The sequence below is a fragment of the Erinaceus europaeus genome, chromosome 6, assembly GCF_950295315.1.
Source record: "Erinaceus europaeus chromosome 6, mEriEur2.1, whole genome shotgun sequence".
In the NCBI taxonomy this organism is placed as follows: Eukaryota; Metazoa; Chordata; class Mammalia; order Eulipotyphla; family Erinaceidae; genus Erinaceus; species Erinaceus europaeus.
Genome location: NC_080167.1, coordinates 30,255,169 through 30,265,404, shown reverse-complemented (window position 1 = coordinate 30,265,404; position 10,236 = coordinate 30,255,169). Strand labels below are relative to the sequence as shown.

Here is a 10,236-nt window from a genome sequence, read left to right as displayed (position 1 = left end):
CTCAGGAGAACCTTCAAGAAAGTTTAGCATTGTGTTCTCGGGTGTTTTACTGACCTAGTCATTTTCACATTTTGTGAGTAAGCAGAAATTTAAGTAGAGAGCTACACAAATATGTTGGAAATATTTTCTCTGCAGGACATACCTTTGGAATAGGCAAGATTCTTTTGGTTTGTGGGGGAATATGTATGTGTCTATATATGTGATATTTTTATATATTTGTATATTTTACATACATTTTATAAGAAATATTTTACAAATATGTGAGTATATAACTTTTTGTATTCTGTATTACTTTATATAAGCATAAGATCTATATGTATACACAGAGTACATAATACTGATAAGTATTGGGTTGTTTGCATAGAAAAACATGTCCTAACTTTTCCGTTACCCAATATTTGTATTTAATAATTAGGCTATCAGCACAGAAATATTCCTATTTGTTAAATCAAATTTTTAGTAGGCACTTATTAACTTGAAAGTATAATTCCTGGTCTCAGAGTAAACAAAGTTTCTGCATGCTTGTAATAGCTTACAAAAAGCCATTTCAAGTCACATTCTCTATTCTTTAGCCCTCAGTCTTAGTGCCAACTATCCACAGCATATACTATAGTAATATGCTTAATTAGGTGGTTTCCCACTGTACAGAAAGCTATAAGTAGAAAATTCAAAGGGAACAAAGGCAAGTCTGAGAAGCTGTAAGCCAAATGTGGAAAAACTTCTTGATATGGTTCAAAGGATCAAAAAACTTAAGAACCAGAAACACTTAAGTTACCCACCCAAAAAAAGCAGAAGAGACTGATGATGATCCCTTATCCAGGGTTGGATCATTACACGAGTCTCCCCCATTTGAGAAACTAGAGAAGTGGGTAGGTTTCAATGCTATTTACATCAACATGGTTAAATTATTAAAGCTATTATACTTATAAAACTTACTGATGTTAAATAACTTACTTCCTACGACATAAGAAAATGAACAGGCATATGCTTTCCTTTTTTGTCATCATCAGGCCTTCACCACTCTAGACACACTCATACACACACACACACACACACACACATGCACACACACACACACGGGGGGAGGCAAGCTGGGGGGGTGCACTGAGAACAAAAGATAATATAGAAGGAAAGCATCTTCTAATGTGGAGACTTGGCTAGAACCTGGGTTGCACACATGGCAAAGCAGGAAGACAATCCAAGTGAGCTACTTTGTTGGGCTCTGATTTTTATTTGTAACAATATTAAGTAGATTAACTGAAGAAAGTCAACTGAGCACATATGTATACCATCTCATTCCCACCCCAATCCTTCTAAATGACAGGAAAAATAACTCTTTTAAAGTCTAAACTGGAAAAAACACTGCATATAAAGGGTGACACTGAGGAGCCCTGAAATTTCGAGGGATTCCTGGAAGCTAGGGAGCAAATGGAATTAAGTTGACAAGAACTGAGGGAACCAACCACAGGCTCAACATATGCACAGGAAAAACCTACTAGAAAGACAAGAGCAGATGTACTGAAACTTAGTACCAAGAATTGGAAAGCAGAAAGGGCCTTTGGCAATCATTAAATAATTAAAGAACAATATGCATAACTGTAATTAGTTACCAATTCCCTAATCGAAAGAATGAATTGGCATCAACTACCAATAGAGTATTAAACAATTAGTTCTTCCTCCGTAAGTATAAATGAGTAAGCAAGACCACCTGACATTTGGAGTGCAGGGACTGTTTTCAATAAAGGACAGAAAATTCAGGAAGAGAATTATATATTCCTATGTATTTTCATTAATGTCATCAGAGAAATTCAAAATTGATGTTGCAACACAACACAAAAAATAATATTGCTATGAAAAAGAAGCATAAAGAAAGTTACAGCTATTAGCTATTATTCCAGAAAACAAAGCATGTAATAGAAATAATAGAAGAATATAAAATCAAGAACAAATTAGTAGTATCTAAAAGAGGTCAGCAAATTTTCCTGTGAAACTGAAAAATAAACAACCAAGACTGACAAACAACTTCAAAGACTTGAGTTACAACATATCTAATAAGAATTACATAAAAGAATATATTGGAGAAAATTATAACTAAATACACAAATATCTTAAGTAAAAAGGGCCACTGGTACATGCAGAAAAAAAACAGTAAACTGACAAGACTTTCTGATTTATCTGTATGAAGTCTCAAGTTATAAAGCAAATAGTGATTGCTAACTTTTCAGAAAAAAAAAAATTACACAGAATAGAGTCATGTTGTACTAGGAGCCAAGGAATAGACTACCCCAGAACCTGAAAGAGGGAAGCAAGAATTCTCTAAAACCTCGGTGAGTAGGCTGAGTCGGGGCATTGGTCATTCTGGCACCTTAATCTCAAATTTCTGTTCTCCAGAACTGTGAAATAGTAATATTCTGTTATTTTAACTCAAGTTCACAATAATCTGTCATAGCAGTCACGTAACTAATATAAATCCATTTATCGTTACCACAGATAAATTTACAATATTGGACATGGCAGAAAGACCTAGGTTCACGGCCCCACTCTCCACCAGCTGGGGGGGACACTTCAGGAGCAGTGAAGTGGGTCTGTAAATGTCTATCTTCTTTCTCCTGTCTTCCCTTCCCCTCTCAATTTCTCTGTCTTATCAAAAAGGGAAAAACAGATGTTGGGAGATGTTGTAGATTTCTAGTACAGGCACCAAGCCGAAATAACATAACCCTGGTGGCAATAAAAAAATAATAAAACAGAACAAAATAGTAGTGTCTATAAATGCATTATACAAACCTATGTAATATCCTATACATTTGAGTGTGGCAGTGGTTCCTAGATTCTGAATTACAGTTGACTGAAATTTCAAAAACTAATCGGATAACCAGCATTGGTGTGTCCATTTTTTATTCCTGAAAATGCAAGAAAGAGGAAAAAATACTCTCTTATTTACTGTTACTATCTGTTCATAAACAAGGATATTATAAAATGGAATATATATGCATATATATAGTACATACATATGCATAGTAGATCATCTAAAATTCTTTAACTTGAGTAAATTCACAGTATTATTAGTCTTGTTTTGCAATGGTGCTGATGAAGATGCATTACAAGTGTATCCTTATCTATGGATGGGAATTTGGGTCCTACTGGCTGTTATTTTAAACCAAATGCATATAATTACTTACATATTGTTGCTATATTCCATAGTTTTTTTCCAGCCACCTCCTGAAGAAATTCTACAGAAATTAAAAACCTCTTCCTTCCCTGCTTCCTTTAACATATCTAAGATAGATAATAGATACTATATTCAAGGAGTGCCAATCTATTTGTTGGTCAGCAAGATAAAAAATAACACTGTTCTAATATTTTGAATATAATTTTTTTTCTTAGACAGGTGAACTAACTCATATGGATAACATTCTGCTTTTTTTTTAGCATAGCCCAGGTTTGAGCCTGGCCCTCACCACATTGAAGGAAGCTTTGGTGCTGTGGTCTCTCTATCATTTTCTCTTTGTCTCTTAGCTTAGCTCTATGTAAATTTTTTTTTCTTTTCCTTAATGCTTTTTCAATTTTTTAAACATTTCTATCATTGTATTTGTTTATTTACATGTTTTTTCTCTCTTGTTGTCCTTATTGTTGTTATTGTTGTTGTTATTGCTATCATTGTTGTTGGATAGGACAGAGAGAAATGGAGAGAGGAGAGTAAGACAGAGAGGGGGAGAGAAAGATAAACACCTGAGACCTGCTTCACCACTTGCAAAGCAACTCCCCTGCAAGTGGGGAGCCAAGGGCTGGAACTGGGATCCTTATGCAGGTCCTTGGTTTCAACCCATGTGCGCTTAACTCTCTGCCCTGCTCCCCCCTTAATGCATTTAAAGTATGATATCATACATTTATATATATTAACAAATGAAAGGAAAGCACAAGTACATAGCTTCTAGTGCTAAAAATGGTACAAGGTTTAAGAAGATCTGATGAAGATAACAAGTGAAGCTAATCATGCAGGGTCTTCTTTATTGCCACTTTCTCGATGTCTTATTGCCTTCATTTGTTGACCCACTGATCATTGTATCATTGATGCAACAGGAGCAGATATAGCTGAGAACAAGTAAGAACATCATTACCATTTCTAAATCATTTTTATCTAAATGAAGACTAATCATAACAACAACAACCTATCTAAGAATAATCTTGAGCAATATGGCTTTCAAGAGTAAAGACCTAAGACTAAGGTACATAATTAAAATCAATCTAGTGCATTTCCTTCTAGAACAGTCCTTCTCAGAACTTAACAGTTTTGGGAGTTGGGCAGCAGCACAGCGGGTTAAGTGCACGTGGCTCAAAGCTCACAAGGACTGGCATAGGATCCTAGTTCAAGCCCTGGGTTCCCAGGGGAGTCACTTCACAAGCGGTGAAGCAGGTCTGCAGGTGTCTATCTTTATCTCCCCCTCTCGGTCTTCCCCTCCTCTCTCCATTTCTCTCTGTCCTATCCAACAATGATGAATGACATCAATAACAATTACAACAATAATAAAACAGCAAGGGCAACAAAAGGGAATAAATAAATATTTTTTTAAAAAGGACCTAACAGTTCTGCTATCACCAGCCTCCTATGTCTGGAATGTTACTGGAAAAGATGTGACTAAAAAGCTAAATTAACAACTCCTAAATCGTTATAATGCTGGGATAGAAATCTATTCTCCATTGTGCCTCTGAGAACTGTTCTCTAGTCAGTGAGTAGATTTCAAAGCTAACCTGCCACATTAAAATTACATTTTCTGAGTACAAGCCCCTGTTAGAAGAGGGAAGCTTCATGAATGGTGAAGCCACTCCTTCAATTGTCTCTCTCCTTTTTAACAAAAAAAGTCACCAGGAATTATGGAGCTATGTAGGATAAAAGAGTTTCAATGATAACCTTGGTGGCAAAAATTTAATATATATATATTCTGATATTTTTATCCTTTTTCTTCTTTAAAAACTGTAGTACTTGGGGCTGAGTAGTGGTGGACCCAGTTGAATGCACACATTGTTACTATGAGCAAGGATCAGAGTTTAAGCCCCTACTCTCCAACTGCAGGGGGGAAGCTTTATGAGCAGTGAAACTGCTACAAGTGCCTTTTTATTCCTGCTAGGGTTATTACTGGAGCTTGGTGCCCACACTACATGAATCCATTGCTCCCAGTGGTAATTTCTTCCTTTTTTATTTTAATTCTATTTTTATTAGATAAGACAGATAGAAATTGAGAAAGGAGGGGAGATAGAGAAGGAGAGACAGACAGCTGAAAATCAACTTTACTGCTCTTGAAGCATACCCCTGCAGGCAGGGTGTGGGGCTTCAAACTCAGGTCCTTACACATGATAATGTGTGCTCTTAAACAGGAGCATCATCATCAGTTTCTTTCACCCTTCCTAGCTCTCCCCCCACATCTCAATTTCTCTTTGTCTTATTATAGAAAACAAAAACAAAAACTATTGTATCTGATCTCATTTCTCCAGTAAACTGGAATTTCTTATTTTATTTTTACCAGAGCACTGCTTAGCTCTGGCTTATGGTTGTGTTCAAGATTGAAATTGGGACCTTTAGTGCCTCAGGCATGAAAGTCTTTTTGCATAACCATTATGCTACCTCCCTTGCCCTAGATAAGATAATTCTAAAGGAAAACATTTTAAAGCATTTGCTAAACTGCTCAAATGAGTATAATCATTTACCATCATCTCCTAAAGTGAAGAGGTACTCCTCAATGCAGATAGTCATATATATATATATATATATCCAACATACTCTTGCAAAAAAAATTATATAAAATAAAAAATAAGTAAGAATCTGTTCTGAAATCAACTACCCATAAGATGAAACAGATTGATATTTGATAAAGAGAATTTAAGAAGAGAATATGTTTCTAGTTTAGAGAAATGTAATTGTATTTATGAAAGGAGAAATTTATACCGGAAGATAAAACATTCGGGATTGCCTTATCTAATCCTAGGGGTGGAAACACTGGAATTCAGAGAGAGTTTATGAGTTACCAACAGATAAATAACAACAAAGTTATCAATATGAATATAGGACACAGAGCCTGTGAATGAGAAAGATGGATCTTCAAAGACTTACCTTCAACACAATGTTGTTTCTCCCCCATCTCTACTTTTCTATTCTAGGAATTTAGAAAACGGGGCGGGGGGGGGGGGGGAATCAAGAAAAGAACCACTAACTCTAAAAAAACCTTTACATTGTTACATAATTTAAGAAAAATATATTACTTATATTGCCATTTAATCTGCCTACCCTTTCCATTATTGTCTACTTCCATTGTCCTCATGGATAGAGTTACAATCCCATACTGTACTCTCTCATCTTAGGTAATGCAACTTTTAACAATTATCTGACTAGAGAAAGAGCATAATGATTACACAAAAGACTCTTATCCTGAAAAGCCCAAGGTTTTAACCTCAGCACCACCATAAACTAGAGCTGAGCAGTGGTCTGGTCTCCCTTTCTCTGTATATCTCTCATTAAAATAAATACTTATTTTAAAAGGATTTTTTAAAAAGTATTCAAACTGTTTCTGGCTAGTTTTTAAATTTTGTACTGATGATTTAATAATAGTTTACAAGATCATGAGGTTATATGGGTATAGTTCTATACCACATCCACCAGCACAGCTTTGTTCCCCTCCCCACAAGGATAACCACCATAGTTTTCATGAAAGTCTTAACGACAGTTGTAATTCATATTTTTTTCCTAGAAAGTTTATGTGTTTCAGCCCTTCACATGGCACATGTGAAGGAAGCCATTCAATAGTTTTCTTTCAGAGAAATGTAGGTCATTTGGTAACAGATATAAACTATAGTAACAAAAGTTCTTGAGCATAAATACCAAATTAAGAAAACTCAAGGTTTTGTATGTGATAAGTAGCATGAAAGAAAAAGATAATATTAACAAGTACTAGAGAGAATTATATCATTTATGTATGACATGTTTGCATGCACATAGTCTTTTATGTCTTTTTAAATGATATAATTCTCTCTAGTACTTATATGTAGTACTTTTATGTATGACATGCTTGCATGCACATAGTCTTTTATGTCTTTTTAAAAGTACTACATATAATCCCCCAATAAAAAATAAATTGAAAAAGAGTACTGCATATAATTTATATAAAATACAAACATATCACTAAGAAATTTTTTAAAGTATTCATTTTTTCAATATTTACTTATTATTGGATAGAAACAGAGAAATTGGGGGGATTCCGGAAGATGGCGGAATGAGAAGCTGCTAGTGGCTTGATCTCTGACCACATCTACTGGAAATGGTAGGATTTTTTGTCTTTAGTAGGCCAGGCAATAAAGGGTCCTAGTGGTGACACCAAGGAGGTGACTATAACTCAATTTGGGTTAGAAAATAGAGTAAAAAGAAAGGGAAAAAATTTTTTTCTTTTAAATTATTATTCCCGAAGTGCACCCCCTCCCTTCTCCTCCCCATAACCAGTCCCTGGGGACCAGAGATCTGCTCCTAGCAGGCTCCCCTGCTGAGCTTCTTTCTTTACCAAGATTCCTGTCCCACCAGGGGGTGTCATTCATTCTAATTCTATTCCCTTCTGAAACCTTTGGCCTTTTTTCTTTCTAAGTAGCCAATCATCTGCCTCTGCTCAGGGGCCTGAGGCGATCTGGAGCCATCCAAGCTGAAGACAGGACAGATTTTTTACTCTGTTCTATTTTATTATCAATACAAAATATACATGTACCCCTTTACCCCTCTCCTTCTGGTTGACCAGAATTAACTCTTAGTATATTGTCCATTGCTAGGGGACTGGGTGTCTTATTCACTGCTAAAATAACTTGTTTCACTTTTCATACCACCCCTACCCATTCTCTCCCCCCCCCTGCATAGCTAATTAAATAATAAAAAATAAATAAATAAAAAACTCTTTCCTTTCGCTGCTCTTTTATTGCTGTTCTTTTTCTTATCTTTTTCTTTTTTCTCCCTTTTTTTCTTCCCTCCCTTTTTCTTTTTTCTTTTTTTCTTCTTTTTCTCATTCTTGTCATCCTTTCTTCCTATCTCCTTCAGCTTTCTGAATTCACTGATACACGTTTGGGAATTATTTTGGGGAAGAAATCTGACTCAGAGTGGACTCTCTCTGTGTGTATCTCTGCTCTACTTCCCTTTCTCCTTTATCTACCCCTAGAATATACAGTGGATAGTAGATTTGCATAACTGTCTATTACTGCTATTCTTGTCTAGTCCTGAGGTTTTTTTTCTTTTTTTCTTTCTTAACAATCAGCTGCCTCTGCTCAGGAGGCTTGAGACAATCTGGGACAGGTTTTTTACCCTGCTCTGTTTTATTATTAATATTATATAAAGGTGTATCTCCCCCCCCCCCCTTAGGTTGACCAGAATTAACTCTTAGGGTATCTTTCATAACAAGGGGACTGGGCATCTGATCCATTGTGAGAAGAACTTGTCTCACTACTCCTAACTACTCCACAGACTCTCCCCTTTTCCCTCCTCCTAGATAATTAAAAAAATAAAATAAAATAAAAAATACATTAATCAAATAAAAAACTTTTTCATTGCTCTTTTATTACAGTTCTTTTTCTTTTTTTAATATTTATTTATTTATTCCTTTTTGTTGCCCTTGTTGTTTTATTGTTGTGGTTATTATTGTTGTTGTCGTTGTTGGATAGGACAGAGAGAAATGGAGAGAGGAGGGGAAGACAGAGAGGAGGAGAGAAAGATATACACCTGCAGACCTGCTTCACCACCTGTGAAGCGACTCCCCTGCAGGTGGGGAGCCGGGGTTCAAACCGGGATCCTTATGCCGGTCCTTGTGCTTTGTGCCACCTGCGCTTAACCTGACAGTTCTTTTTCTTATCTTTTTTCTTTTCTCTCTCTTGTTTCTCTCTCTTTTTTTTAATCTTGTCTTCCATTTCTTCCTTCCTTCTTTGTCTTTCTGAATTCACTGATACTCATTTGTGAATTATTTTGGAGAAGAAATTTGACTCATAGTGGACTCTCTATGTGTGTATCTCTGCTCTACTTCCCTTCTCCTCTTGCTACCACTAGAATATAAAGTGGATAGTAGATTTGCATAATTGTCTATTCTTGCTATCCCTTCTTTCCTTTCTCTTTCTTCTCCACTTAGACTTGGTTGCTATTTTTTCACGGACTAGAGACATTGTTTGGCTAACTGGTAGTGATTAAACTGCTTCAATCCTTGCTTCAGTTGCTATTGTAATTCCTGAGGTTGGTGACTGCATTTGTCATAAAGATATTTAGTACAGTGTTGCTTGTACTCAAAACACAACAGAGGAATAACAGAACATAAAAATAAGAAACAAATCAAGAAAATGGGTAGATCAAGAACAAATAAAACTGCTACTCCAATGAATGAAGACAAGAGCCCAGAAGAAACTACAAATCAGCCAGAAGTAACCATAGATAAGAAAAGTATGCAATAATAAACTTATTAATCACACAAATGAAAACAACATTGGAGGAAAGGAATGGCAGTGTTAGGGAAACAGCAGTTGAGACCCCCAAGGAAAATACTGATTATCTTGAGGCAATTAGAGAACTGAAAGCTGAAATAGCTGAACTGAGGAAAGAAGCTGAGGGAAGGGAAAGCAGACTAACAGAAGCAGAAAACAGAATTAGTCAGACAGAGGATGAGTTAGAGAAAATGAAGAAAGAGGTGAAAGAGCTCAAAAAGAGATTGAGAGACACTGAAAACAACAACAGAGACATATGGGATAATCTCAAAAGAAGTAGCATTCGTATAATTGGCCTGCCAGAGGAAGAAAGAGAGGAAGGGGAAGCAAACATTCTAGAGGTAATTATAGAAGAAAACTTCCCAGACCTGAATAATAGAAAGGACATGAAGATTCAAGAGGCCCAGAGAGTTCAAAACAGAATCAACCCAGACCTGAAGACACCAAGACACATCATAGTCACAACTCTGAGAATAAGTAAAGATAAAGAAAGGATCCTAAAGGCTGCAAGACAAAAACAAAAAGGCACATACAGGGCAAAACCTGAAGCAGACTTCTCCACTCAAACTCTAAAAGCCAGAAGAGAATGGCAAGATATCTATTGAGCCCTTAATGAAAAACGTTTTCAACCAAGGATAATATATACTGCTAGACTTTCATTCAAACTAGATGGAGGGATCAAAACCATCTTAGACAAACAACAGATAAAGGAGGCGACCATCACCACACTGGCCCTGAGAGAGGTTCTAA

The 10,236-nt window shown here is 36.0% G+C and overlaps 1 long non-coding RNA gene across 1 annotated transcript in view; it reads right to left on the bottom strand.

Moving 5' to 3' along the window:
* Positions 1 to 1,240: 1,240 nt before the first annotated feature.
* Positions 1,241 to 10,236, bottom strand: part of LOC132538905 (uncharacterized) — a 40,876-nt gene continuing 31,880 nt past the window's right edge. Inside the window, exons 4-5 of the long non-coding RNA XR_009550210.1 lie at positions 6,107 to 6,149; positions 1,241 to 4,092 (exon numbers count right to left, since the gene is read on the bottom strand). This is a non-coding gene — a long non-coding RNA (uncharacterized LOC132538905). The remainder of the gene's footprint in view (positions 4,093 to 6,106; positions 6,150 to 10,236) is intronic.